General features: G+C 54.5%; 1 protein-coding gene across 5 annotated transcripts in view; it reads right to left on the bottom strand.

Annotated features, from left to right (window-relative positions):
• The window catches only part of MYO1B (myosin IB), a 175,829-nt gene extending 150,173 nt beyond the window's left edge, over positions 1 to 25,656 (bottom strand). For 3 of the 5 annotated variants that reach the window (XM_049106459.1, XM_049106461.1, XM_049106462.1), the window contains exons 1-2: positions 25,522 to 25,652; positions 22,890 to 23,051 (exon numbers count right to left, since the gene is read on the bottom strand). The gene's annotated coding sequence lies outside the window, so the exon portion shown is untranslated. Of the gene's footprint in view, positions 1 to 8,623; positions 8,642 to 22,889; positions 23,052 to 25,521 lie in introns of those variants that run through there. The other 2 variants (XM_035710833.2, XM_049106460.1) reach the window with 2 other exon arrangements.
• Between the last annotated feature and the right edge of the window lie 1,042 nt (positions 25,657 to 26,698).

Here is a 26,698-nt window from a genome sequence, read left to right as displayed (position 1 = left end):
CTCTCTGCAATTCTGTAAGTCCCTACGTCATTCTCGGTTGCACACAACCAAGATCCCTAGCTGACACGAACACTGCGCACAGTACCCAGGATACGGTATCACGCCACAGTCACGGCTTCATTATTATGTACAACCTAACCTTTTTTCTCCCAACATTGGTGAAAGCAACCTACAAAATATAATCACTGGGGAAGCCTTTGGAGGAACCACAGAGGAGCCTGGAGGCAGAGTCTCTCTATAGAAGGGTGCTGATCTACCAGCCCAGCCATCAGCCCACCTGCTGCTGCACGATGGTTCCACGGCTGCCCCACCTTTTCTTTCCTTTTTTTTTTAAACGGTTGTTTTTCTTTTTTTAAGATTTATTTATTTATTTATTTATTTATTTATTTATTTATTTATGATAGAGAGAGAGAGAGAGAGAGAGAGGCAGAGACACAGGCAGAGGGAGAAGCAGGCTCCATGCAGGGAGCCCGATGTGGGACTCGATCCTGGGACTCCAGCATCGCGCCCTGGGCCAAAGGCAGGCGCTAAACCGCTGAGCCACCCAGGGATCCCCTGCCCCAGCTTTTCACCTGTTTGTCCATCTAAGAAAAACAAACTATTTGACTCCAACTCTTCTTTCCCCAACCCACTCTCACCTCATAAACTTCCAAAGTGACTACCTGTATTTCAATGGATACCAATTCATTTACTGGCCTCTTTCTCAGTGTAAAAATACGACCTAAAATATTGGGAACATCATTTCAAAAGTTCCTCAGAATCCAAAAGAAAATGCAGCACAAACATCCTATAGCCAAATTAAAATGGTCACCTGCAGCCTCGTATTTACATAGAAGTGGTCTATCCCCATCACCAACCTTCAATTACAAGCCACGTACAATGTTAATGTCGTCTGTGCTTGGGAGCCAAGACCAGCATTCTCCACGACAAGGGCCCCGCACACAGCCAGACCAGAGGGCACATCCCTATGAAAGGTACAGTTTCTCCATCCGATATCAAAAAGCAACAGTGAAAAGCTATTCCAAGTTGATAATTAACTGATTTACTAACAACCGAACAACAACTAAGAAAAGATGCAGCACAAGCTAACATAAAGCATCCAGGGGCCTCCCGCGTTGGTCAAAGCTCTTGGGGTAACACAGATGAGAACCAACGAATGTTTTTAAGTTGAGAAACAGTTTTACTGCAGAATGTGAAAGGACAGTTACAAATCAGAGCTGAGGTCGTGGGGACTCACAAGGATTAATATCAAATCATTAGCATAATTTCAAAGTGGAGGGAACTTCGAAAGCAAAGCCATAAAAACCACTTGCTGGAAAACGTCATGAAAGCGGACCTCTACTGCTTTGTCAGCTGTAAGCGAGGATGCTGAAGTCCCATCCACCACAACGTCATTAGCAGCCTGCGTCAGAGGCAACATCTTCAGAGAATCCCCTCCGCGCAATAGCAATTGCTCGTATCTGACTCCGGTGCCACCCTTGGCCTCCCTGCAGGGTGGTCATGTACGCGTGACAGCCCCTTGTCTGGAGCATCAGCTCTTTGGTGTCAGGAGTCACGGCTTATTTATCTTTATTTCCCCAAAGGCACGGTGCCCGGCCTCAGCTCCTGGTAGGCATTCAGAGAGCTACAAAGGGAAAACAAGTACGCAGATTTACGGCTGACAACAGAATCCTTCAATAATGCACGTTCTTGCAGCTGCCATGGTGGGTCTGACCAGAAGGCAAAAAAAAAGAAAAAAAAAAAAAAAAAAAAACGACTGCAGACACTTTGATCCATTCCTCTGAAAACATAATATTATCCACAAAGGACAGGAAGCAGAATTGAGCCACGGACTCCCAAAGAGATCACTAAAGCTTTTAAGAATAACATGAGAAACACATTTAAGTAACAAAACTGGGCCGATGTAGCAAGATTTCGTGAACAAAAACAAATCTCTGCAAATCCTGGTGGCAGAACAAAGGCGGAAGAGGGGCCAAGTCTATAGGACGCGGTTTAGTACCTAAAACAATGAGCCAAATGACTAAGAAAAACTGGAATTTCCTTCCTAGGACTTTTAAAATAGCACAGATCTCGTCTCTGACAGTGGCTAGATTAAATTTCCGTGCCATTCAGCTCAACCACCATTTACAGTAGTGAACCCTGCTGGTCTCTGGCATCGTGTTAAGTGCTGGCGACAGGCTACGAATAATCATGGCACCTGCCCTTCCCCAAGCCGCCCCGTCCAGGAGCTCACAGTCCAGTGAGAATCAAGAAAACAAGCCACGTTTGAAGTTTCGAAAAACCTTTTAATGGTTAAACGCAACACACGTACTCACCGTAGGAGTGACACACAAGCCAAACTCAACACCTTCACATTCTGGTCGAAATCCTTTTCAATTCATTAAGGCTCCTTAGGAAACCTGAGTTTTACAACCAATGGATTGGCCATAATTTCCAGTTTTATAAATTCTGATGAATTTATACATTTATGGCCCCAAGGTAGGAATCGGGAACATCTGCAAGAAGCTTAATGAAGGTACAGCGGTAACGTCCCTACTGCTCTGAAACTCAACCAAGTGGCCTGACCATCTGCCCCTTGATTCCTCACCGTCTCCCCCCTCAGATTAGCGACCCGTATGGTCAAGAGACTGCGCACCAACCACCTCTCCCGCTCGGCTAAGCTTAACGTCCACACAAGTCCTAACCTTTACCTCCCGCCCTCCTGGACCAAAATACCCGCAAAACGAAGGCAAAGCCCTCCTACTTTCCCTATATCCCACAAAGTCACAGCAGACCCACTTTCTCACCCTTGGCCTCCCCCGGCCTCTTGCTTCCTGCCCCCGGAGCCCGCTCACGTCTCCGTCACATGGGCATCATCCCTCGTGGCCCCCCGTCCCCTCCTCCCCGCGGGGACAGCCCGAGCTCAACCCCCGTCCCCTCCTGCCGGGGCCTCGCCGTCCAGCCCCTGCCCCCACGCCCAGGCCACCCAGGCTGGGTCTCGGGGCCGGCCTGGCCGGGTAAGCTCTGCCTCCAAGCCTCCCTGAGTCGGTGCGAGGTCCCCAGCGGACCCTCAGAATAAAACGCGGAAGCGCCTGTCACCCCGCGACTGCACTCGGGGGTATAAGCAGGGATCGGAAGACAGGGGCGCACACCCGAGTTCCCAGAGCACCCACGTGGCAGCGGGCGGCTGAGCGGCCAACAGACCGGGCATGTGCGCACCGCCGGGGCACTCGGACGGGGACTCCCCCACGGACGACACTGGAGGACGCAGGCTAAGGGACCTCGGGCAGCTGCAGACGGGCCGACGCCCTGGGGCGCCCTCCCCACGGGTGCTAAGGCCGCCGGGGGGCAGCCGGTGGGTGCTGTGGCTGGGCAGGTGGCCGCAGAGGGACGCGGGACGGGCCAGCAGCACCGCGGAGCTGTGCACCGGAAAAGCCCACAATGCTAGGTTTGGTGTCACACACCTTGCACCACCTGCACAACAACCCCTACCGGGCTCAAGCCCCCACACAGTGATCCCGGCCTTGCTCCCCCGGCTCACGTCCCTGCCAGCCCCAGCCGCGGCCACGCACCAGGGTGCCCAGGCCCTGACGGCGCCCCGGCCAGGCCAGTGCCAGGAAGCGAGCTGGCCAGGCCGTCCGTCCCGGGCAGGGGAGCCAGCGCGCAGGAGGAGCGGCGGGCGGGCCGGGAGGGGGGCCCAGAGTGCGGCCCGACGGCGGCCCCAGGCCCAGGCCCAGGCTCGGGCCCAGCGCCCTGCCGTCCAGGCTGGCCCGGCTCGAGTGGCCCCGGCTCCCGGGCAGCAGCCCCGGCTCACAGCCGCCGCGGTGGGCTGGCCTCCCCGGAGGGGTCGAGGTGCTCCCCATGCAGCCCTGGCCGGCCGGCGGGGGACACTCGGGCCCGGGGCGGCCAGTGGCCAGCGGGGGGTGAAGGCCGTCGGAGACACTGGCTGCCCCTCCTGCCAGGACCATTTCTACCCACTCAGTCCTTCCTGGTGGCGCAGCGGCACAGGGTCACCGGAGAGCCTCAGCTGACACACGGAGAACGGGGAGAGCCTTGGGACAGAAGCCAAAGGGCACGACGGTTCCTCAGTATTTACCAACCTAGAGGGCAAGTGGAGGACAATCTGCTCACGTGGCACAGTTTGCGAAGGAGAAGACAGTCCAGGCTGGGGGGGGCGGGGGGCAGAGGGCCACGGGGGTGCTGTGCGGGGCTCCCCAGAGCCCAGGGAACGTGGGCCCAGCATACATCCGATCACCCGGTTCTTGATTCTACTGTTAAGGCCACTACATCTTGAGGGTCCCCCCCCCCTTCTCTGCAGCTTCTTGTCATGAATATTTAAGGGATGGCTGGTAGGTTGGTTTCTGTTAGAATCTCAGATTAGGGAAGAAATAGGCTCAACTACGGGCAATTCCCATCCAGTAGGTTACTGCCTTATGTTCAAAGTCAGGGTAATATGAAGACCATTCAATGGTCGGACGAGGATAAAGTCGGAGCGATCCGGACACGGCCTGAAAACAAATAGCTAAAAGCATATGGAAGCCCGTGAACCGGGAAGCCAGACTTTAATCCTAAAAATCTCCGTGAATGGGAGGGGCGACTAGAATTCAACACTCTGGTCATTTTAAGAGTTAACATCCCGGAGGGTCTCTCCCCATCGGCAGAGACAGGCCAGGAACGACTCAGCATCAGAGTCAAGGTTTGCTTCTGTCAGGGTGGAAAAAGGCCGGCCTCCAGGTGGACAGGCCAACCAGGACTCAGCTACCCTTGATCCCCGGAACGGGTCAGTTATTTAAGGAGTTGAAAAGTAGCATGGAATATTACGATTCACAAAGTGACAGGTTTAAAAAAAAAAAAAGAGTTTAGGGAAGCCCGGGGGGGGGGGGGGGGGGCTCAGCGGTTGAGCGCCGCCTTCGTCCCAGGGCGTGACCCCAGGGTCCCGGGATCGAGTCCCGCGTCAGGCTCCTGGCATGAAGCCTGCTTCTCCCTCTGCCTGTGTCTCTGCCTCTCTCTCTGTGTCTCTCATGAATAAGTAAATAAAATCTTCAAAAAAAAAAGTTTTGTACGACTGTGAAAACGGGAATATACCATCTAGATTAAGGAGGAGGGCTTTTGAACACACGTGACAGCGGCTGCTGCGGCAACACTGAAGGTTTGCGACTACAAGCAAGGAGGTCTCCGCGTGTCCCGCACAACAGGCCGGGACCCCAGGCAGACTCTGGCCGCGAGGGAGGGGACCGGCCCGCAGGTGTGGCGCCGCGGGCAGGGGAGCCTTCCTGGCTGGCCTGAGCGACCTCACACCTACGGGGCACGCGCGCCCATCACCTCACGCCCACGCACGGTTGTTTGAAAGGGGAGCCTCGTGTCCACGCGGGGAGGGGGGAAGGGCCGCTTTCCGGGTTCTGTAGCAAGAAGGCTTTACCATGCCCTAGAACTCCCTTTCGATCCGCCCGATATGGGATTGCACAGGCTTCGGACCGCAGCCCTAGGCTCGGGTCCAAGGGAATTCATCTCTGGAATTTGAATTTCTGACCTGAGAACTCGGGGATGACAACTTCCACCCCCCAGGGTTCCCAGGCAGCAAAGCCCCGAGAGGGGAGAGAGCAGATCTCGTGGGACGCTCGCCGCCCGGCGCCCATTTCTTCTGACCCCAAAGCGCTCACCTGCTCTTCCCATGCGGGCTTCCAGCAGGTGCACCCCAAGTTAATGACCTAGAGAGCTGCCTCACTTGCAAGAGTCACCCCGTGGGGTTCAGTCCCCTGAGGAGGAAATGCAGCCAACACCGCTGTCCCCAACGTTATTTCCCGGAGGAAGCCCTGCAGAGCCCCAAAGGGCAAGGCAGCAGCAGAGAATGCCACCTACCACCAAAACTGGGTCCGAAAACCACCTCCAGCCCCCCCTTCTCCACTCGCCACCCACCGCCAGCGTGGCACCCCCACCGGCCACAATCCTGGAAGGTCTAGAATGGAAAGCAAGCAGTCTGGCTTCGGGGGAACCTACGGTCGCGCTATCTCACTCACACTGGGTCTTAGGAGAATTAATGAGCTAACGTCTGGAAAGGCCTGTGAGCTCCTACGGGACAGGGTAGCCAAGAACCATAAACCGCTGCTATGGGCAGGACCCCATCTCAGTGCACGTGGGCTGTGCTAATTATAACCCACAGACGGCTCCGCGTGCTCCCTCAAGGTAGATAAAAACATTCCAAGAAGCCGAATGTGTTTAGATTGGCAAACCTGAGACCCCGGCACCCCCAGGTGAACGTAAAACTGCTCACATTTAACCGGCACACCCGGCCGGGGCTCTGATTTGTTCCTGCGCAGACATCAGCGTGGCCGGTGAGTAGTAAATGGAACACAGCCACGGGGGGAAAACCGACTTTCCTTCCAAGCGAATCGGCTTGTTAATCAGAGGGTCCAGATCCCATCCCTCACCCCCCCACCGCGCTAACATCCTCACCGGAGCATCCTGTCCCTTGCGTGCCTCCTTCACCTGCTTACACGGCTTGTAGGTTCATTCTTTCCGTTCCCTGGATACCGGACCGCCCCATCCCATCACTCGAGGGACCCCCTTACGGTTAAGAGCACGTGCGTTACACCCGGTGGGCGCTCACACAAGGCCTCCTGTACCTGTCGGTTTTGAGAGTCCCTAGGGATCAGTTTTTGAAGACATCTGGCTGAACAGAGATGCTCAGATGCTGGAAGATGCTCACAATAAAACAGCCCAGGGTACCGCAGAGCAGACTACTTTATTTTAAAAGGGCACCTTCCCATTATCCAGGCTCTTTGAAGGGACAGCAGAAAGAAACGTATTGAATTTGGTGCACTTGGGGTAAGGAAGCAATTATCTGTCGGGGAAACACGGGCTGTTGCACTCTGCAAATCACAGAGGCTGGAATGACTACCAGAGAGGCTCCAGAGAAGTCACCCAGAAGGTCCAAGTTGCAGACTCAGCTCTGCAGCCAGCTCAGAGTGAGATCTTGGGCATGCCGCCAACACAGAGCCTCAATTTCCCACCTCCCCCCACCCCCTTAGGTCCCTTAGATCGTCTCCTGAGATCCTGCCCCAGCCCGTCATTACTGAGTCAACAAGTAATGCTCAAATCTGGAAAGACTGAGTTCCTTAATTTTTCAGTGAACATTCATCCTGTTTCTGGTCATAAAGAATGTCAAAGACCAAGAACGCCAGCCCACAAGAACCCTTCTCAGTGACATTTACTCAACATTAAGGATAGCTCTTCATTCTGACCTCATTGGCAAAAAAAAAAAAAAAAAAAAAAAAAAAAAAAAAATATATATATATATATATATAGGGTCTAACCGTACACAGCACAGAAAGGGATGCGAGGGGTCAACTGGATCTTCCTCACGACAGGCATCGAGGCGTGTGTGAACGTGTTCTGTTCACAACTATATGGCCAGCTGCAAAATGGCACTATTTTAATGAGTTAATCTAGTTAGGCTCTAAAGATTGAAAAATCAAGAAATCTATACAGTAAAAGAAGATAAAAAAACAGGCATTACTCAACAGTGCATCCTCAGTAATGTCTCTGTACTTGCGGCTAAGAAAAAGCCTTTGGAATAATAAAGATTCAGAGACTTCCACAAGCAGTTATCCCCTAAAACAAAGTCTAATAAATAAACTATGTAATCAAAGGGAGAAATGTTTATACATTTACATTAGGATTTCATGGGTGTTTACTAGTTGAGGATTGATCAAACAAAAATAGCTAAGATGTTTCCAAATAAGACGCTGATGATGTAAATTGAGAAAGCGGAACTAGTTTGTCATTTAAAAAGAATTTTTAAAGAAAATAGCTAAATTGCAGTGGGTTACTTTACCTATGTTGATTAAAATCAACAATCAGAATTTGGAAGTATCTTCTGAGCCAACGTTTTTCTCATTTTTCTCATGGTGGAAACATTACTGAATTCAAAGTCAAACGCACCAGAATATACACCTTAGATATCCCTCAGTACCTTCTAAAGTATTTATGCAGAACTAAAACATAGACGATACAACGAATCAATATAGAAGGCATGGCGTAACTCGTAGCTGTTTAACTCATAAATTAAAATGTCTACTAAAATTTGTTTACTACATTTATATTCATACATGCTAACTAAATTTGAATAATAGTTCTCATTGCCAAAATTTCTGTAAGATAAAGCGATAATTCATATATTTATATAAGGACACAAACATACAAATCCCCCCCCACACACACACACACACATATACTTTTTTCCCCCTTCAATAAAAGCACACACTTCCCCTGTAAAGCTACACAAAAATCCATTTTTAAACCCAATCACTTTGGCCATGTATAAAATAAGTTTTCAATGAATTTCCCAAGGGAAATCTGGGTAGGAAATAAGACATTCCGTAGTGAACTACGTTATATATGCCTGATGAAGAAAAATTCATTTCCCTCTAGGAGTAACTTATCAAAATAAAAGGTTTTCAAAATACCACATTATTATATATATTGTAAGTCAGCAGATTAAAGGGCCTAAAAACTTGAAATTCACAATCCACCCTTAGTCATGTCTCTCAACAGGTAGGCAGGCAGGCAAAGAAGACTATAGAGTCATTTTTAAACGACCTAATTGTAAGGTCCCCTAGTTTAGGAATGAAATAAAACTGCTTACCAACTTTTCTCCTCCATTGTTTTTTCCACTGATTTCACTGGTACTTTAGCATTTGGTCCGTATGAAAGGGAGAGACAAACATTCGTTGTGACAAGGAGAACACACTAAGTACAACAAATATTTTGCACAGAGATAAGAAGGGGAAAGTAGGTCAACATCCCATGGCCAGGGACGGCGCCCCGAGCCCATCCGGATCTGTGCCCTACAGCCTGGCCTCGGCTCCGACCTGTGCACCTGCAGGCCACAGACGCTCGGGGGGGGGGGGGGTCGCCCCTGGGAGTCCCACTGGGGGACCAAGCCGCAGGAGTAGGGTGACTAATACAACAGGTGTCTACACAGGGCGCCTGATTCACCCCGGGGACCAGGAATCTGCAGACTCGGGGCTGATCAGAGGTGGAGCTGTTACGGTCCAGGGGGCCCCGGGGTGGGGGGCGACTGGAGACAGCGGACCCTGACTTTCTGAGGATGGCAGGATGCGGGCAGCAGAAAAGAGCTTCAAAGCACAAAGAACAAAACCCTGGGAAGACGGTGGGTGGGCAGAGGGCAGCAGAGGGCAGCGGGTGCGGCCCAGGGGGTCCTGGAGCTGGGGGACGCCAGCTGAGACAAGGCGGAGAATCCAAGCCAAGGGGCCCCCGCGAGTCGGGAATCTGGTGGGAAGGGGTGGGAGCAGAGGGGGAAGGGTGTCTACTCCATCTCTGCCGCAATCAGTGCATCCAGAGGGCAGCGGGTGGGGCTGGGTCACTGATGACAGTATGACAGAAAATAAAATCGAAGACGGCCCTGATCGACGATGGGGAGTCATCAAAAATGCCTTGGGCAGCGACGGGTAACAGAAAACGCAAAGGAGGTTTACGTAGCGGGTAGTCTAAATCAGCTGGGAGAGACCTAGAAGCAGGAAGCAAAATCACTCTGTGCAGTTGTTCAGTTTGTGCACTGCATAAAAGTGGGCCAGGCAAGAGGGAAGGTGGGCACTGACACCAAGTCGGGCTCTGTGGGTTAGTGTTTGCCTTGCAAGGGACCTTGTGCTAATTGTGTAAAGGTACCACAGGAGCTAGCAGCCAGGAAACCAGCTGGGGCACAAATCCAGAAGCTCAGGAATAAAAACGAGGGTAGAACTAATGGAAATGAAACAGGTGGATAAGCACAACAGAACTACGAGAGGGCTCTATCATAGGAGGTCGAACACTAATTGACGGAGGGTTTAAGTAGGCTCTCTTATCCAAATGCGAAAAGACTGACCGATGTAAAGGGGAAAAAAGTCAAAGATGGAAGTCATTAAAAAAAAAAAATACCAAAACATATTATTCTTAAGTTAAACCCTACAATCATACATGGACTAGCCCATGGTTTGCTGCAGTGCTGAGGCCTTTCCTTTGAGTCCACGTCCACTGGCTGGAGTACCGAGGGGTATTTTCTCTTATAAACCATCTCCAGGCATCATCTTTTAGAAGCTCTAGTTTCTTTAAAGAAATGGTGAGGCCGTGAAGATGCCAAAGAAACCGCGTGGAGGGGAGCACACTACTCTGAGGGGTGCTCCAGCGCCTCGGTGGGAAGGCCGTGCACCCCCGAATGCAGGCACAGTCACACAGACACCGCCCCGGGGTCAGCAGGGCTGGAGAGCGGGGTCTGCTGCCTCACACCGTGTCCTGGGTGAGGCCAAGGGGGACGCCGAGCAGAGCCGTGACCCCACGCACTCCGGACACCCGTGTGAGCGGAGATCATTAGCACTTTGAGCCACTGCGGTTCCCGGGTGTAACCTGACCACACCTGACCGGCCCATCCCGAACGGCTCATAATAACAGTGGGAGCACCCTTCTCCTGGGACTCCCCAACTCCATTACAATGAGTTACCCCAACCAGTCTAAAATCAGCGGCCACTCATTTTTAGAGACTTATTTTTTTTTTATCAGGTGGTTTCCAAAACATTCAAATGAGTTCAAATAAATTGTCACAAAATCATGATATTAAACAGAGTAATAAGTACAACGGACATAAACAGGTTTGGGGAAAGAAAATGCAGCTGAGTCTGGATAAGCACACATCCCCACTGGGAGGAACAGAAACGCAAAAGCGCACTACACGGTAGCCCTCGTCTCCGGGCAGTTAGTGTGTGTTGGGCATCCGTTGATTATATTCTACAGAGTAAAAGAACAACAGCTGGGGCAGCGCAGGGGGCTCAGCGGTTTAGCGCTGGCTTCCGCCCAGGGCGTGACCCCGGGGTCCTGGGTTCGAGTCCTGCATCAGGCTCCCTGCATGGAGCCTGCTTCTCCCTCTGCCTGTGTCTCTGCCTCTTTCTCTCTCTCTTCTGTGTCTTTCATGAATAAATAAATAAAATATTTTAAAAAAAAGAAGAACACCAACTAATCCAGGAAGTCTGGAGGTCGCAAAGACCTTACCCTGTTTTCTAAAGCTGTGGGCCTAGAAAATCGCAAGGATGAATAGCACTATCATATTACCAGGTTAAAAATCCGGCCGTTTTTTCAAGACTATGTCCAACTGCCATATTTTTTCTGTCTCAAACGTACAGTCAGAAGTGCTCAAGTCATTCAAGAAAGCACAAAAATAACACTTCAAACCCACAACCAGACATAGAGTCAAGAGTACAAGGTCACATGTCATCCCATAACCCGGCTCTTAAAGATAGAATAAACACGTAAGTTACTATTAAAAACTAAATTTGAGTTTCATACTTTAAAATTACATACTTCTTGAAAATTGTCAACAGAGATAAATGTTTCTCTGAAGGCTGCGCAGCAAAATCTGGGCGCTTCCATTTTAGGTGGCCAAATAGTAAATCTATCCATAATTTACACACTTTTTAGAAATCTGATACTCGGCCTCTTCAATTTATGTAGAAATCATGTTGATATATTTCAATAGACTATTGAGAAAAACACTACATAAACATACACACACCACAAACCCCAAAACAAGTAACATCCTCCCCAAATCAGCCTTGGCAAGTGAACCATATGCATGTGAAGGCATATAGGATAATCTTAACCTTTTATAGCTTTAATAACAAAACAAAAAACCTACATCTGGAGGGGGAAAAAAAAAAGGCAGCAATTCCATATCTGCCAAAATAACTCCACCCTAGACTCTACTGAGACAGCAACCCCCTCAGTCTTATTTTAACCAAGGTAGGCTCTGGAAAAGAAAGGAACCCAAAACCAAACTCTAGGGAAAGAACATTAATTTGGGAAATATGAGGTGAATTCAAAATATAAAGTTTTCCTGAGCCCTGACCTAAAGCAATGTTCCCGCTTACTTATTTATTTATTTTTAAACTGTGAGATCATCCACCAGAAGGACAGGACCACAAAACGGTTTAGTCTTCTCATCAAATAAAACATCAATCAACCAATATCAATCATCACCACCAAAATAAAGCAAGAGTTAAGCTGACAGCTGGAAGGATGAATACTGTGTTACGGAATGAGAAGTTGTAGCTGACTCGCTTCTCAGGGAGAGGGGAGGGCCCTGTAGGACCCGGACAGCGAGGGGCCAGGAGGAGCTGAGGCCTGAGGCCAGAGGAACACGGGTCTCCAAGGCCAAGAGGCAAATAGACAAGGAGGAGCCAACGATCAACCACGTGGAGGATGGTGGGCACGGAGCAAGGAGGGAGACTATGGGTTGTCGGGCCTAGAATCCATGCGTTAGGGGCCGAATCGTGTCCCCCTCCTAAATCCCCATGTCGAAGCCCTAACCTAACCCCAGGACCTCAGAATGTACTTGCACTTGCAGATAAGGCCTTTAAAGAGGTGATTAAGTTAAAATTAGGCCTTTAGTGTGGGCCCTTACCCAATGTGACTGGTGTCCCACTAAGAAGAGAAGACGGGACATGGTCATTCCACGCTCCAAGCAGTCTCAACATCTTCAACCAGATGCTGGGGATCCCTTCACTGGACCTCAGGCCCCGGCCTGTCCCTGAGCCCCACGCCCTGTACGTCAGCCGTCTGCTGCTGAGCCCCACTCACTGCCCCAAGACCCCATATCCCCAGAAGAACCCATCCTCAGGCCTATGTGTGCTTGCCATTCCTGACCTCTCACTGGCCAGACACTGGGGAGCCGTCCCACGGTCTGGCTACCAAAACGTTCACGACAATGTTTGGTCCAATCAGCTTCTTCTCAATGTCCACCGTCAGAAAATAACCCAAAAATATGGAAAAGGTTATATGTACAAGAACCTTCATCATAGTATCAGTTACAACAGCAAAATGGTGGAAGCAACCCAGATGCCCAACACTCAGCAATGTCCAGGGCCTCTGCTACCGGTCCTGAGCGCGATAACATATGACCATAAAACGTATCTCAGAGACATGGCGGCGATACGGATCCTAAAACATACACGTGAAAAGCTTGGAAAGGAATATTCAGAAATGACCACAGTTGGTATTTCCTTCCATTTTCCAAACCTTCCAGAATGTTCTTAAGATGACTCTCTAGTACAGAATGTTCAAGTGAGAGTTGTAGCCATCTCGGACTTTCCGAATGGCTTGGGAAGGATGAATGGGAAGTTTACTACAGAAATGCCCTCAGCTGTCACTCCACCTCCACGCTACATCTGTTGCAACATCCGATGCAAAATCCCATTAAATAAAGTTTCCCCTTAAACCCTACTCTACTTGGATCTCTCAGCATGAGATCCTAAAAAGAAAAAAACAAAATTTTTTTTTGATTAATTCTTTCAAGAAATCCAACTGGACATATAAACAGCTGCAGGGCTGTGGAACGGGGCTCCCAACATCTGCCACGGTTATTAAGTGTCCTCATAAGAAAAGATCACCACCCACAAGCTGCTGCCAGGAGCGCGAGTGTGAAGCTGGAAGCTAAACCACGGAAGGTGGAGCCACCTCCCTATCAAACGTCTCCCAGGTAAAGAGGGGCATTTCTCCATCCCAAGAGGAGAGAGGTTGACAACTATTCCACCCTATAGTCCATGAGATACACAACGGGTCGCCCCTAAGGACACAGATTGGGACATTTCCTCTAACGTCTTACCTACGCCTTCGCCTTCTCGTTTGTTTCCCACATTGACAACAAATGAGAGCTTGACCTTTATTTCTTCAGCCTTCACACCCTATCCTCGGTGGGCCTCATACCGAAAAACCCAACAAGTGTCTCTTTCTCCTCCATGTTTTGGGGTAAATGAAATGCAACAGGCCACAGCCACGCATGTATACAAAACCCAAGCCCACATCTAAGAGCATCTGCGCCGGAAGCTGGCGCACACAGCACGGGTACGCGTACGTACACACCTTCTCCGACTGCTGCCGTGCTCAAAAGTGGTGCATGAACTGTGCTTCCGATTTAAAGGATTCCCACGGTGAATTCTTTTGCAAAATAAATACTAACTCCCAGGTAATGCCATTCTGTAAAGCTGGATTTCGCGGCAGTTGTCCTAGACTTCCTTACAGCACAGACGCTCATAAATATTTATGTCACATCCAAATTGAGCATTTGTGGGTAGAGATGAAAAACATTATAAACTGTGAAACAAGGTATAGGAAGGCATCACCTCATTTAAATCCCCTCAAAGAGATTTCACGTTCGATTGTGAAATGTCACTGAAATCAGCAATATTTCTCAAGGAAATAGCTCTTCCACTCATGCCAGGCAACGCTGCGGTCATATCCCCTTTGAAATCTGTGTCGGTATTATTTTGGGATACTTATCGGATGCCGCTGCTTGAGGATAAATTCCTGCAGATAAAACAAACTTAATAAGCAGGAGGGCCCATTTCTCTGCTCGCAATTATACAGAGAACAACATGAAAGGAAAGCTGGAGGGCTCACTGAACTTTTTAAAAAGTCATTAAAATCAACGAGCTTTTGAGGAAACGTGTCAGATTTGGCCAAGCTTTCTCTGCAAAAATGCATTTTGGTAAATTTCCAGAATTCTGTTCTCCCGGTTTGGAAACGTTTAAAAATTCCAACATGTAGCAAAATGGTAACAGTACAGATCACCCCAAGCAGAAGAGGGAAGGAGGGAAGCTTTGGCTTCAGCATTCCCGGTCCTTGCTCTCGGCCTCCTGGTGCTTCTGGGAGGCCCAGACCCGGGGTTAGGGAGCTGGCGGGCGCGGCCTTCAACCTAGTAATTAATTACAGGTGTGAGTAAATCAAAGGCCACTCCACTGTGGCCTTGGGGGGCAAAAAGTTAAACATCTAGCTTTACAATCAAAAATCAGAAATAAAACTTACTCCTCGAATTATACAAATGTGGGCGGGATTTCCGCCTGACGACAAGGAAGAGAGAAGGACGGGGGATTAGGAGGACGGATGATGTGGGGGGGAGAGGAGCCCACGGGACAGGGAGGAACAGATGGCTGGGGGCCGGCTCGGGGAGCGCGAGAAGGAACGGAAAGGGAAGACAATGACAGAACAAGAAACAAAGCATCAGGGTTCACAAGCACCCCCCCGCCGCCCCGTCGAACCTCTTGGGGCAGCTCTCCGAAGCACCCGCAGGCCGACCCAGGGCCCCACCTGCTCTGCGCACGCGAGGAACCCAGGGGCGACTGCCTGCCCGGCCTTTCTTTCACGCGATTGCATTAGGCTGTTATTTGTGCAGGAGTAAGTGCAACCAGGCTATAGAAAGTGGGTCAAGTAGGAGGGGTCACGCGGGGTCCCTCTTCCCCTGGCCTAAATCAGTCGCTGTTAACGTCTTGCTTCCTACACACTCCCCAGGAGCAACCGGAGCCCCGCAGCAGCTCGCACTTGGCGCCCGCTGCCTGGTGCAGGGCGGAAGGGCGGGCAAGCCCGGGCATCCACTTGGGGGCCGACCAGGGGGCAGGCAACTAACACGGCCACCGAGCGTGCGCTCGTGCCCGACACCCTTCCAGACACACTCGCGTCTCTAACACACTGCAGTCCTGACCGCGACCCAAGACAAGCCCCTACTACGACCCGCATCCCGCCCGGGGCACGGAGGCAGAGGCCGCCGCCGCCAGGGAGGCCGCAGGCTCGGCACCCACCCAAGGCCAGCCACTCTGCGGGGCTGAGGGGGGTCGGCTGCACGCCCCACCCCCCGCTGCCCCGAGGCCCTAGGGTGCGCCTGGAGGGGGGCACCCAAGACGTGGGCCGGGCCCAGGGGGGCTTCGCAGCACAGGGCCAGGCCCGGCCGGGCAGGGGCCAGGGCAGCGGTGACAGCTGGCCCAGACGGGGTCAGCCAGGGGTAGGGACAGTGCCCCGGCCGGGTCACCGAGGTGGCCTCCGAATGCGCGCAAGGAGGGAGGGGAACAGAGCGAGCAAGAGCAAGGAGCTGCGTGTCATCGTCATCTACACCCTACTGAACACCACTACGGCGACTCAAAGAGGTCGTAACTTGATTTAAGTGGCGGATCGCTAACCCCCCCATCACCCTACGGTTAACTGTGGAGCCCGTCACCCACGGCCTGGAAGGCTCCTCAGGCACCAACTCACCCCGGGGCCTGCAGGGGCGCCGGCACCCTCGGCACCCGCAGCTACTGCCGCCTCTCCCTACTCCTCGGCCCACAGCCTGGCCCTTTCCTCCCCAGGGCCCATCACAACTCCCAGATGTCACAAATACCTGCCTTCACCTGTGCGTGTCCCCCTCCCCTCAGGGGCCAGGAGCGGAAACCACACCTGCTCTATCCCCATTAGAGACCCAGCACCTGGTACACTATCTGGCATACGCTAGGTACCCAGACATCTGATGAAGGAACAAATGCCTACGTCAAAAAACCAAAAGTCACCTCCCCTCACTTCTTAAAATATTACGGTAATTTTATTTATTTTTCTAAAGGAACGGTTTTATTTTATTTTTTAACTTATTATTTTTTAGCAATCTCTACACCCAACGTGGGGCTCGAACCCACAACCCCGAGGTCAAGAGTCCCCGGCCTTTCTGACTGAGACAGGTGCCCCTACAGCAATTCTAAGAACAGAGTCCATCGTGACGTTTCCATTACAGATTGGTCCTTTCGTTCTGTTGCATAAGCCACCCAACTTCAGGCTCTGGGAACAAGCGTAGGTTGGAATGTAACCTTGATCAGTCAAGAACCGTCGGTAAACAAATTACAAAATCAACAGCACTCTCGTAGGCCAGTAACGCCAGGCAGAAACACGACACACAATTCACAGGAGCCTTCACGACGACCGCAAAATCCCTAAAGCACCTTGACACAAAATCTCACAGAAGATGGAAAAGAGCTTTACAAATTAAAAAAAGTAAAATTATAAAAGGTCCTTGAGGGACAAAAAAGACTTAGATAAATGCAAACGGCAAGCCACAAAGCCCTAAAGACGGCAATTCTCCCTGAATACTATCCGAAGGCCACGCAACACCATTTTTTTTAAAAAACACGAAATTTAACCACGAAAACAGAAACAAGCCTCCCGCTTGTTAACCAGCGTGGAGAAAAGAGAAGAATGCGACGTGCCTCTGATACGTCCGCGGACGCAAACATGGAAAATGTCATTTTCGCGAATTCCAGTAATTTGACGATTATGGGTAGACAATGTCACTTTCAATATTTGGACAGCTTCGAATATTTTCCCTTTTTTCAAGCTGTGAAACAATGAATGCCATGGAGCCCAGAAGAGCAAGAGTCTGGGGGGAAACTGACAACAGATGATAACAAAACCGAGTCGTGAAAGCCGTGGAACAAGCGGAGATGGGTTCCCAGGGGTGGAGGAGGAAAGATCCAAGAGAATAACGAGGTAAAAAAGTGTAAGACACATCTGAGAGTGAACCAGGTGTGGCTCACATCCAACGAATGTGCTCACAGAAAGTCGGCTGGTGGGGATCCCCGGGTGGCTCAGCGGTTTGGCGCCTGCCTTTGGCCGAGGGCGCGGTCCTGGAGTCCTGGGATCGAATCCCGCATCGGGCTCCCTGCATGGAGCCTGCTGCTCCCTCCTCCTGTGTCTCTGCCTCTCACTCTCTCTCTCTCTCTCTCTCTCTCTCTGTCGATCATAAATAAATAAATCTTTAAAAAAAAAAAAAAAAAAGAAAGCCGGCTGGTGATGTAGACAGCGGTGTGATCGTGTAATGGGCCCCACCAAAGATGGTCCCATGGTCACACAAGGGGGACATGGGCACACTGCATCTCTCGCTTGGATAGTCACAGTCTGCAGTCACCAATAAAAGGCCAGGACAAGTCCTTCTGCAAAGAAACTTATTTAAAATGTTGTCTAAAAAAAATAAAAAATAAAAAATAAATGTTGTCTAGCCAACACCTACCTCTCCTAGGATCCCTTTTTTGACAGTACACGTCTCGGCGCTTTAGGGGAGTGTTTTTCAACCTGCTACCTTTTTATGGAACAATCCACTTTGGAAACTGCTACATCCTACTAACCCAGCCTTTTAGAGGCCTGAGCCAGAATAGAGGCTTAAGGATTTAGAAATAAAAGGCAACAGTCAACCAAACAGAACAACTGACCGGATGAACGGATGGGTCACAGAAAATAGAGAAGTGGGTAATGCTTCTGGAATCCCGAGTCCAGATGATGATAGGAATGTTATCAGCACAAAGAGTGAAGTCAAAGGAGGATCGACTATTCGGTAATGGACACTAAGCTTGAATTTCGATGGGTTTGGGGACACCGTAAGATATTCCCCTAGAAGGAAAATTGAGCAAGAAGTTAAAAGAGTGGGGTCAAGTTCCCAGATCGGCCCCCGGTCAACGTTATGAGCCCGCGCAGGTCTCAAATACAAGGAAGGGGTTATAGCAGTGACCATTAGGCTCCCTCAACTTTACCACTCCACCATCCCAAAACTTGGGGACCTGGAAGTCAATATACCAATACCAATACTATCGAGTTCTACCTTTAAAGGTGTGAAAGGTAGAGAATATAGAATAAAAGCGAACAACTCAGGAATTTGAATATATGAACTTAAATATACGATTGGGAGGCTTTTATGGGATTATGCTACTGTGGATGTTTAAGAGATCCATGAAACCAAAAAAAAAAAAAAAAAAAAAAGAGAGATTGATGAAACCTACAAAACTATGGGGTCTAACTCTGGCCCCCACCCCCAACGTCACGGAATACTTAGATTCTGCTGCGGCACAAAGCAAATGCCTGAAAGCGACCCAGCGCGGCAGTTCCCGTATTTCCGGGAATACCTCTCAACACCCTGAAGACTTCAAGGCAAATGAGGACTTTTTCCCAGAAGGCTCAGGACATCAGGGGTAGATCAAAACTGGTCCACTTATTACAACTGTAGGCAGAGCGCCCACAAACCCCTGGCCACGCGCACCGGCCTACACCCAGGATTTATAAAAATTAAGCTTTTCCTAAAAGTGCTTAGGCTGGAATTCTAAAATGAATAAAACCGTGATGATCCTTTTGAAGTACTTTCAAGGGGAAAAGTGATCAGCTAAGAACTGCAAACAGCACTACAGGGCCTCATAACAAAGAATTTAAAGGGAAGCCGCACTCAGGGAGGAGAGAGAAGAGGAAAGTGCAAGCAGGGCTGGCAGGGATGCTTCTAAGCAAGGTTGAAAAGTTTTTTGAAAAAGAGTTTTTGTTCTTGTTGTTGTTTGTTTTGGTGGAAGTGTATGAAGAATGCTTTCATGGAACCGGTGAGAATCCGTAGGAAGATGACGGCGCACACACCCCTGACAACAGCCAAGGGTTAACCGTCGGTCCCATTGTCCTTTCAATTCAATTTTCGAAAATCTCTTTAGGGACATTGAATTATTTTCTTTTTTTTTTTTTTCAACGAGTTTAAAAACGTGTAAGGTACAGTTGTGAATTGTCTCTTTATTTTAACCTGGCAAAATGAAGCCATGTGTGCAATTTCAGAGCCTCCCGCGTCCACGCAGGATCTGGCGAAGTCCCCGCGAGGCGCCCACCTGCTTTCCTCCGGGCCCCCACCTGTCGGCCCCCACCTGTCCCCCCACCTGTCAGGGGAGCCAGGCGCCTGGTGCTCTTAGAAGCTCTGCACTGTTTATCTGGAAGGAAGGGATCAAGTTTTCACCGCTCCTCAGACTTAGGCTTCAACTTCTAAAAGTGCGCATCTTGGGATCCCTGGGTGGCGCAGCGGTTTGGCGCCTGCCTTTGGCCCAGGGCGCGATCCTGGAGACCCGGGATCGAATCCCACGTCGGGCTCCCGGTGCATGGAGCCTGCTTCTCCCTCTGCCTATGTCTCTGCTTCTCTCTCTCTCTCTGTGCGACTATCATAAATAAATAAAAATTTAAAAAAATAAATAAAAAAATAAAAGTGAGCATCTTGGAAGAGCGCGGACCCCGCGGCACCTGGTCCGTGCCACTCACCCACCCACCCCCCGCTGAACCCCGAACCCCAGCTGGGTGAACAGCAGCGCTGCACCCTGCTCCTGGACCCCGCAGAGGAGGAAGCACAGGGAGGCCAGGCCAGCCCGGCACCAGCAGGCCCGATCTGGCGCCCGAGCCACCCTCACATGGGGCAGGATGCAGGGGAGCCACGCACCGGGCCCAGGAGAGGAGGCGCCCAGCTCGGGACTGGCCGAGGACACCCACGGGAGCCTGACGCGGGTGACAAGGGAACCAAGCCACGGGGCAGAGACTGTCATGGGGGCTCTCCCCCCCAGCTCCCTAAAACAACCTCCTTAAAAGCAGCCCGAGCTTCAAAAAACACGGCACCTCGGAGCAGCATGTTGTTCTGAAAAGCACACAGCCTTGGGCTTAATGTCTCCCAGGCTCGGGCAATGACTCAGTCCCACACCGACAAACAAGCAAGGGGGTGAAACAAAAGCTGGAGCGAGTGCCCAGGGGCCGCCTGGGTGACTCAGTCATACAGCATCAGATCCTGGTGGCCAGCTCACGCACGGCCTGATCTCAGGGTCACGGGCTCGAGCCCCACGCAGGGCTCTACACTGGGTGTGGAGGCTACGAGAGGAGGGGAGGGGAGGGAGGGGAAGGGGGAGGGGGGAGGGGGAGGGGAAGGGAGGGGAGGAGATGAGGGGGGAGGGGAGGATGGGGAGGGGAGAAGAAGGAAGAGGGGAGGGGGAGGGGAGGGGAGGGGGAGGGGGCACTGGAGAGGGGAGGAGAGGAGGGGGAGAGGAGAGGGAGAGGAGAGGGGGGAGTGGAGGGGGGAGGGGAGGAGAGGGGACCCAGGCTGAGGCCTGACACAAAGAGAGCACCCGACACTTCACCGCCAATACAATCACAGGATCATCTAAAATATGAAAGATCCATCCTTTGGGGACTCGGCACTCCTTAGCCACAAGGCACTCGGGCTGAACGCAGCACCCAGCCTGGGCCTGCAGGGCCTGCACAGGGCAGGTACGGAGGGAGGCAGGTAGGAAGCGCCCAGGACGGAGCACCTGACTCGACTCCGGCAACTTGTCCCTCGGAACCACATCCCAAGCGGCCCCACCGGCTCCACAGGCCCCACCATCAGAGGCAGGTGTTGGGGACCTGACCCCTTCCTTCCACGCCCCCAGAGCCTGGGAGAAATGAAAGCACCGAGGACGAGGACGAGGACGCAGAAGGAGCCACGCAGAAGGAGCCGACTCTGAGCTCCCTCTCCTCCCACTCTCTTGCTTTTGTTTGTTTTCAGCCTTTGTCCGGGCAGCGGGTGTTGGCGAGGCCTTGGTCACCACAGCTGTCATAGTCATTTCATCCATGTCCCCAACATCCACTCCGGGCACGGCGGCCTGCCCTGCTGTGTCCTCCGAGGCACAATGGATTTCCTTTATTGCTTTTTAATGCACGGCCTCCCCTTGACATGTGCTTAGTAAGACAGTAACGGACGAGGACAGCGAGGACACGGGAAAGACACCCAGGAGAGGTTCTAAGGGCCAGATGCTCTGGAGCGGCCCTCATCCTGCTCAGTGGGGGGGCGGGAAGGCGCTCCCTGACAGTGCTCAGCAGGCCACACGTCCCTCCAAATATCCAGTGAAGAGCAATTTAATGACAAGAGACCAAAAAAAAAAAAAAAACAACAAAAAAAAACAAAAACAAAAAACACAAAAACAAAACAAAAAAATAAAAAAAAATGACAAGAGACAAGAGTCACTGCTCCTCTTTTTTTTCTTTGAGTCACTGCTCCTACACCACCGTCCCCGAAAGCCCCAAGTGACGCCCTGTCGTTATTTGAAATAATTAAACCAGTAAAGGTAGAACTTTGAGCCTCCCTAGTCTTATCCTAGGCACTTTAAAAAACCCAATACTGACTTTTCCCTTTGCCCAGGAGCGTTCTGAGAAATCCACAATCGATGACGCCAAGTGTTAAAATCCATTCTGCTCCTGCACTTGGGGGTCACTCTTGGGTCAAGGCCGGGTGTCTCCCGCCCACGACCCCTCTCCAGGCCACCCCAAGGACTGGAGATGCCACTTCATTCCACTTTCACCCTTTCCCCCGTGGGGAGAGGATGAACACAGAAATCCCACAGAATACGTGCTCCCACGGGCACAGAGATGTGATGATCTCAGAGGTACTGTAAAGAAAGACCCTTGACACTTCCCTAAAGAAGAATGTCTTCTGTAAAAGGCGACTGCCAGGACCAAAAGCATGTGCTGGGAAAATCCACGGCCTGCTGCTGGGTATGTTTCCAATTCTGATGGCCCACTTCCTCTTTATAATCACATTCCTTCCCTCCTTATTCCTCTTCCAAAAAGACACTCCGGCTTTGGGGCTCCGAAGTGCACTGTTCTATCAAAGGCTGGAAGATAAAAGGAGCTAAAGCGGATGTCAGTAAATATAAAATGCTTAAACGCTAGGTAAGATCTAGTGCATGCCACTGCTCTTCAATGTTTCCAGAAAAGAACTTATTTTTAAATGTTGGCAGCCCAACTTTTTAAAAATAAAGTTTCCTTCACTTAAAGCTTATTCGCACAGACCACGAGACAGCATAAAACTTTTTAACAAATAGAGTTTTAGGAGTTGTGATGTCCCTGATTGGGCCTTCCAAACCCATCTCACAGAGGTTTGGTTTTTTGGGTTTTTTTCTTTTTTTTTAAGGACTTTATATTTATCTGACAGACAGAGACCACAAGCAGGGGAAAGGCGGGCTTCTGCCCGAGGGAGCAGCAGGCTCCCCGCTGAGCGAGGAGCCCAGGGACTCAGGGTCCCTTCCCAGGACCCTGGGATCCGACCTGAGCCAAAGGGAGGGAGCCGCCCAGGTGCCCCACAGAGGTTTCTGAAAAGATCAATTATATCGTACGGGAAAGTGATAAGAAGTCCGCAAAAGGAGAGTCAAAGAGATAAGCTGTTGTTATTCCTGTTTCTAAAAGATACCATCCCAAATGGTGTTTATTTACAGGCATATGGACTTCGAACCAGACATGGGAGTTCAAATTTGACCTCCGGCACTTACCGGTTCCCTATAGGAGTAGGGCCCTAAGGGGCAGGCCGGTGAGCTCCGGGGCTGCAGCGGGCTGTGGGGTCCTCAGCAGGGTGTGATGCACGCAACACCCGTTCCACACCGTGAACACGACTACCGGTGGGCTACATACGTAACGAAAACCCAAACACCAAGCTGTTAAAAATACAAGGCGGGGGGAAGAGGGGCGAATGTCACCCAAAAGGGGGCCGAATGCTAAAAACCCGGACCTCACAGGACCTCACACTCAGGATAGGGAGGACACAGAGGACACGCTGCTCCTGCCCTGCACCCCACTCCTTCCCCGCTGAGGTCCGAGGCTCCTCCTCGCTTTACCTAACTGTGCAGCGACCTGGGAGGGGGAGTCTGAACACCAGGCCTGACAGAGTGGTGATTCACTGCAACCCAGGAAGGGGGTGCAGCCAGTAGCCCCCCACACGGCGGGACACCCCTGGGGAGAGCCTCTGGCCAGACAACCCACGGGGGAGCCCGTGCCCCGTGGCTCCCGCGGCAGTGACCACCGTCTCAGGCCTGCTGCTGTTCTTGTAGGTTCCACGAGTACTTGGGGGGCCCCGCTGTGCCGTACCCCACAAAGCAGCCCACAGCTCCAAAGTGGCAACGCAACAAGGGGGACAGAGGCTCCCTGTCCCCCGGGTGCGCCGCCGGGCGGTGTGGGTTGTGACGGCACACCGCCTGCTGCTTGGCTGCGGCCACCTCGGCTTCCCGGCCACCGGCTCCGGAGGACAAGCCCCCAGCCCCCCAGCCTGGCCTGAGGAGGCCCGCATCCCGCCCCTACAACCCTTTCCCATGCCTGGGATGCTCCGTGGGCAGCAAGTGTTCCTTCCCTCCCGGGGGTGAGCTTCCCACTCCCCTTCTCAGCTTAAGAGGCTTTCGAACTTGGTTGTCCCCGTGAAGGCGGGGTGTGGGGGGGTCACACCCCGTGGGTCCTTGGGGCACCTGCCGGCCCACCTGCAGCCCGGTCTCCCGGGCTACCACCGCGGGGTCCTAACCTCCGCCGCTGGGGGATCCTTCGGCCACCAGGGTCCCACAGGCAGGGACCCGGAGTGCCTGGAAGTGTCTGGGGCCTGCCAACAGTCAGCCGGGAGCACCCCACTGGAGGACACCCATCATCCAATGCCCCGGCTCCCTCTCCAGGTCCACCTGCACCCCCTCCCCGGCCTCCTTGATGCTCCCCAACAGGTGTGCCCCTCATGCCCACCTGGAGCAGGGCCCCCCAACAGGTGTGCACGGCGCTGCGTGTACAGGGAGGCCGGGACCCCTCTGAGCATCCGGAGGCGGCTCCCTCCGTGCCCCCGGCGGCCCACCCTGGGGTGGGGGTGGTGCTCCGCTCACAGCCCGGGGGTCGGGGGCGCGCATCGCGGGCCCCGGGTAGGGAGGGGGTGCACCGGGTGCACCGTGGCGGCGCCCCCAAACCTTCCCGGGCTCTGCTGCGCTGCGTCACGGCGCCGCCCCCTCTGCGCCGAACCGATCCGTGCGCGGCTGCCCCGGACCCGGACGCTGCCACCCTCGCCCCGACCCGCGACGCCCTCGGCTCCGCGCAGCTCGGGCGGGCTGGGGCGAAGGGGCGCCGGGAGCCGCGGGGGGGGCGGGGACGCGCTCGGCCGCCGCGGAACAAAGCGCCGCCGACCAGCCGCGGAGCCCCGGACCCGGCCCAGGCGCCGCGTGCGGGACGCCCTCCCCCGCCCCCGGCGCCCCCGGCCGCCCTTCGGTGCTACTCGGGGCTCCCAGTGCGCCCCCTGGAGCTCCCCGCTGCTCCCCGCTGCTCCCCCGCCGCCCCCCGGTGCGCCCCCCAGTGCTCCCCGGTGCGCCCCCTGGAGCTCCCCAGTACTCCCCGGTGCCCCCCAGAGCTCCCCGGTGCTCCTCGCTGCTCCCGGTGCACCTCCGCCGACCCCCGGTGCGCCCCCCAGTGTTCCCCGGTGGCCCCCTGGAGCTCCCCGGTGCTCCTCGCTGCTCCCCCGCCTCCCCCCCCCCGGTGCGCCCCCCAGTGCTCCCCGGTGCGCCCCCTGAAGCTCCCCAGTGCTCCCCAGTGTCCCCCTAGAGCTCCCAGTGCCCCCCTGGAGCTCCCCCGTGCTCCCCGCTGCCTCCCTGGAGCTCCCCCATGCTCCCCCGTGCTCCCCGCTGCTCCCCGGTGCCCCCCTGGAGCTCCCCCGTGCTCCCCGCTGCTCCCCAGTGCCCCCCTGGAGCTCCCCCGTGCTCCCCGCTGCTCCCCGGTGCCCCCCTGGCGCTCCCCCGTGCTCCCCTCGCTGCTCCCCCGCCGCCCGCCCCGGGCCCCCCCCCCCCCCGCCCCGCGCACCCAGGGGCGGCCCGTCCCGGGCGGCAGCGAGCCCCGGGGCAGCCCCCCCGCCGCGGCGGAACAAAGGGGCCCCGCGCGGTCGCCGCCGGGGCACGCCGCGCCTGAAGCCCGCTGCCCGGACGCCCCATTGTTCTCCCCGCGCCCGCCCCGGGGCAGGGGGCCGAGGTCCGCGCGAGCTGGGGACCGCGACACCGGGGCCGGAGGAGGAGAGCGCCTGGGACCCCGCGCCCGCGCCCCCGCCCCGCGCCCCCGCCCCGCGCACAACCCCCCCCCCCCCCGCCCGGGCCGCCGCGGGGAAGGCGCTCGCGCTACCTGGGGCGGTGGTCGCGCTCCGGGCCCGGCCTGCGGGCTCCCCGCTCCCCGGCTCCGCGGCCGCCGCTCCGACCCGGCCGCCCGCCGTCCTGCGGGTCCCGAGTGCCCGAGTGCGCGGAGCCCGGGGCGCGGCGAGCGGGGCGGCGGCGGCGGCGGCCCCTCCCCTGTCCGGGGCGAGGGGTGGGCCGAGGGGCGGGGGCGCCGACCTCGCCGCCTGGGATTCGCCCCGCCGCGCCCGCAGCCCCGCGCCGCCGCCCCCGCCCGCGCCCCCGCCCCCGCCCGCGCCCCGCCGGCCGCACAGCGCCCCCCCGCGACCGAGCGCCGGGAGCCCCGCCCGGGACCCAGGGGCGCGCACGTCGGGGTGGGGGGGCGCGGCCTGCCTCCCACCTGCCGCCCGGCCCCCGGCTGCGGCTCCAGGTGCTGGGGGTGCTGGGGGGTGCTGGGGGGGCGGGGCGGGGGGAGCAGGGAGGGTAGGGGCGGAGGAGCAGGGGGGCATGGGGGCATGGGAGACGGGGGCAGGGGGAGCAGGGGGGTAGGGGGAGCAGGGGGTGGGGGAGCAGAGGGGCAGGGGGGAGCAGGGGTGGCGGGGGGGGGGGGAGCAGGGAGGGCAAGGAGCGGGGGAGCAGGGGGGACGGAAGGCAAGGGGAGTGGGGGTGTGTGGGAGGAGCAGGAGAGCAGGGGGTAGGGGGAGCAGGGGAGCAGGGGGAGCAGAGGGGCAGGGGGGAGCGGGGGGTGGGCAGGGGGTGACGGGCGAGGAGGGAGCAGGGGCGGCAGGAGGCAGCAGCGGAGGGAGGGGGTCTAAGGGGGGAGCAGGGAGGTAGGGGGCGAGGGGAACAGGGGGGTAGGGAGGAGCAGGGGGCGGGGAAGGAGCAGAGGGGGCAGGGGGGTGGGCAGGGGAGCAGGAGGGAGCAGGAGGTGATGGGGGGAGCAGGGGGCGGGGGTGTAGGGGGAAGCAGGGGGTAACAAGGTAGAGGGAGCAGGGGGGGCGGCGGAATGGGGGCGGGGCGTGACGGGGGGGGGCGAGGGGCAGGGGGTGACGGGTGGGGAGGGAGCAGGGGGGCGGGGGTGTTGAGCAGAGGTGATGGGGCAGGGGAGCAGGGGAGGCTGGGGGGGAGCAAAGGGGGCGGGGGCATGAGGGGGGAAGGGGGTGATGGGGAGAGCAGGGGGGTAGGGGTGG

Source organism: Canis lupus, chromosome 37 (genome assembly GCF_003254725.2).
Source record: "Canis lupus dingo isolate Sandy chromosome 37, ASM325472v2, whole genome shotgun sequence".
NCBI lineage: Eukaryota > Metazoa > Chordata > Mammalia > Carnivora > Canidae > Canis > Canis lupus.
The sequence above is the reverse complement of the archived record's forward strand: the minus strand, read 5'-3'. Positions and strand labels throughout refer to the sequence as shown.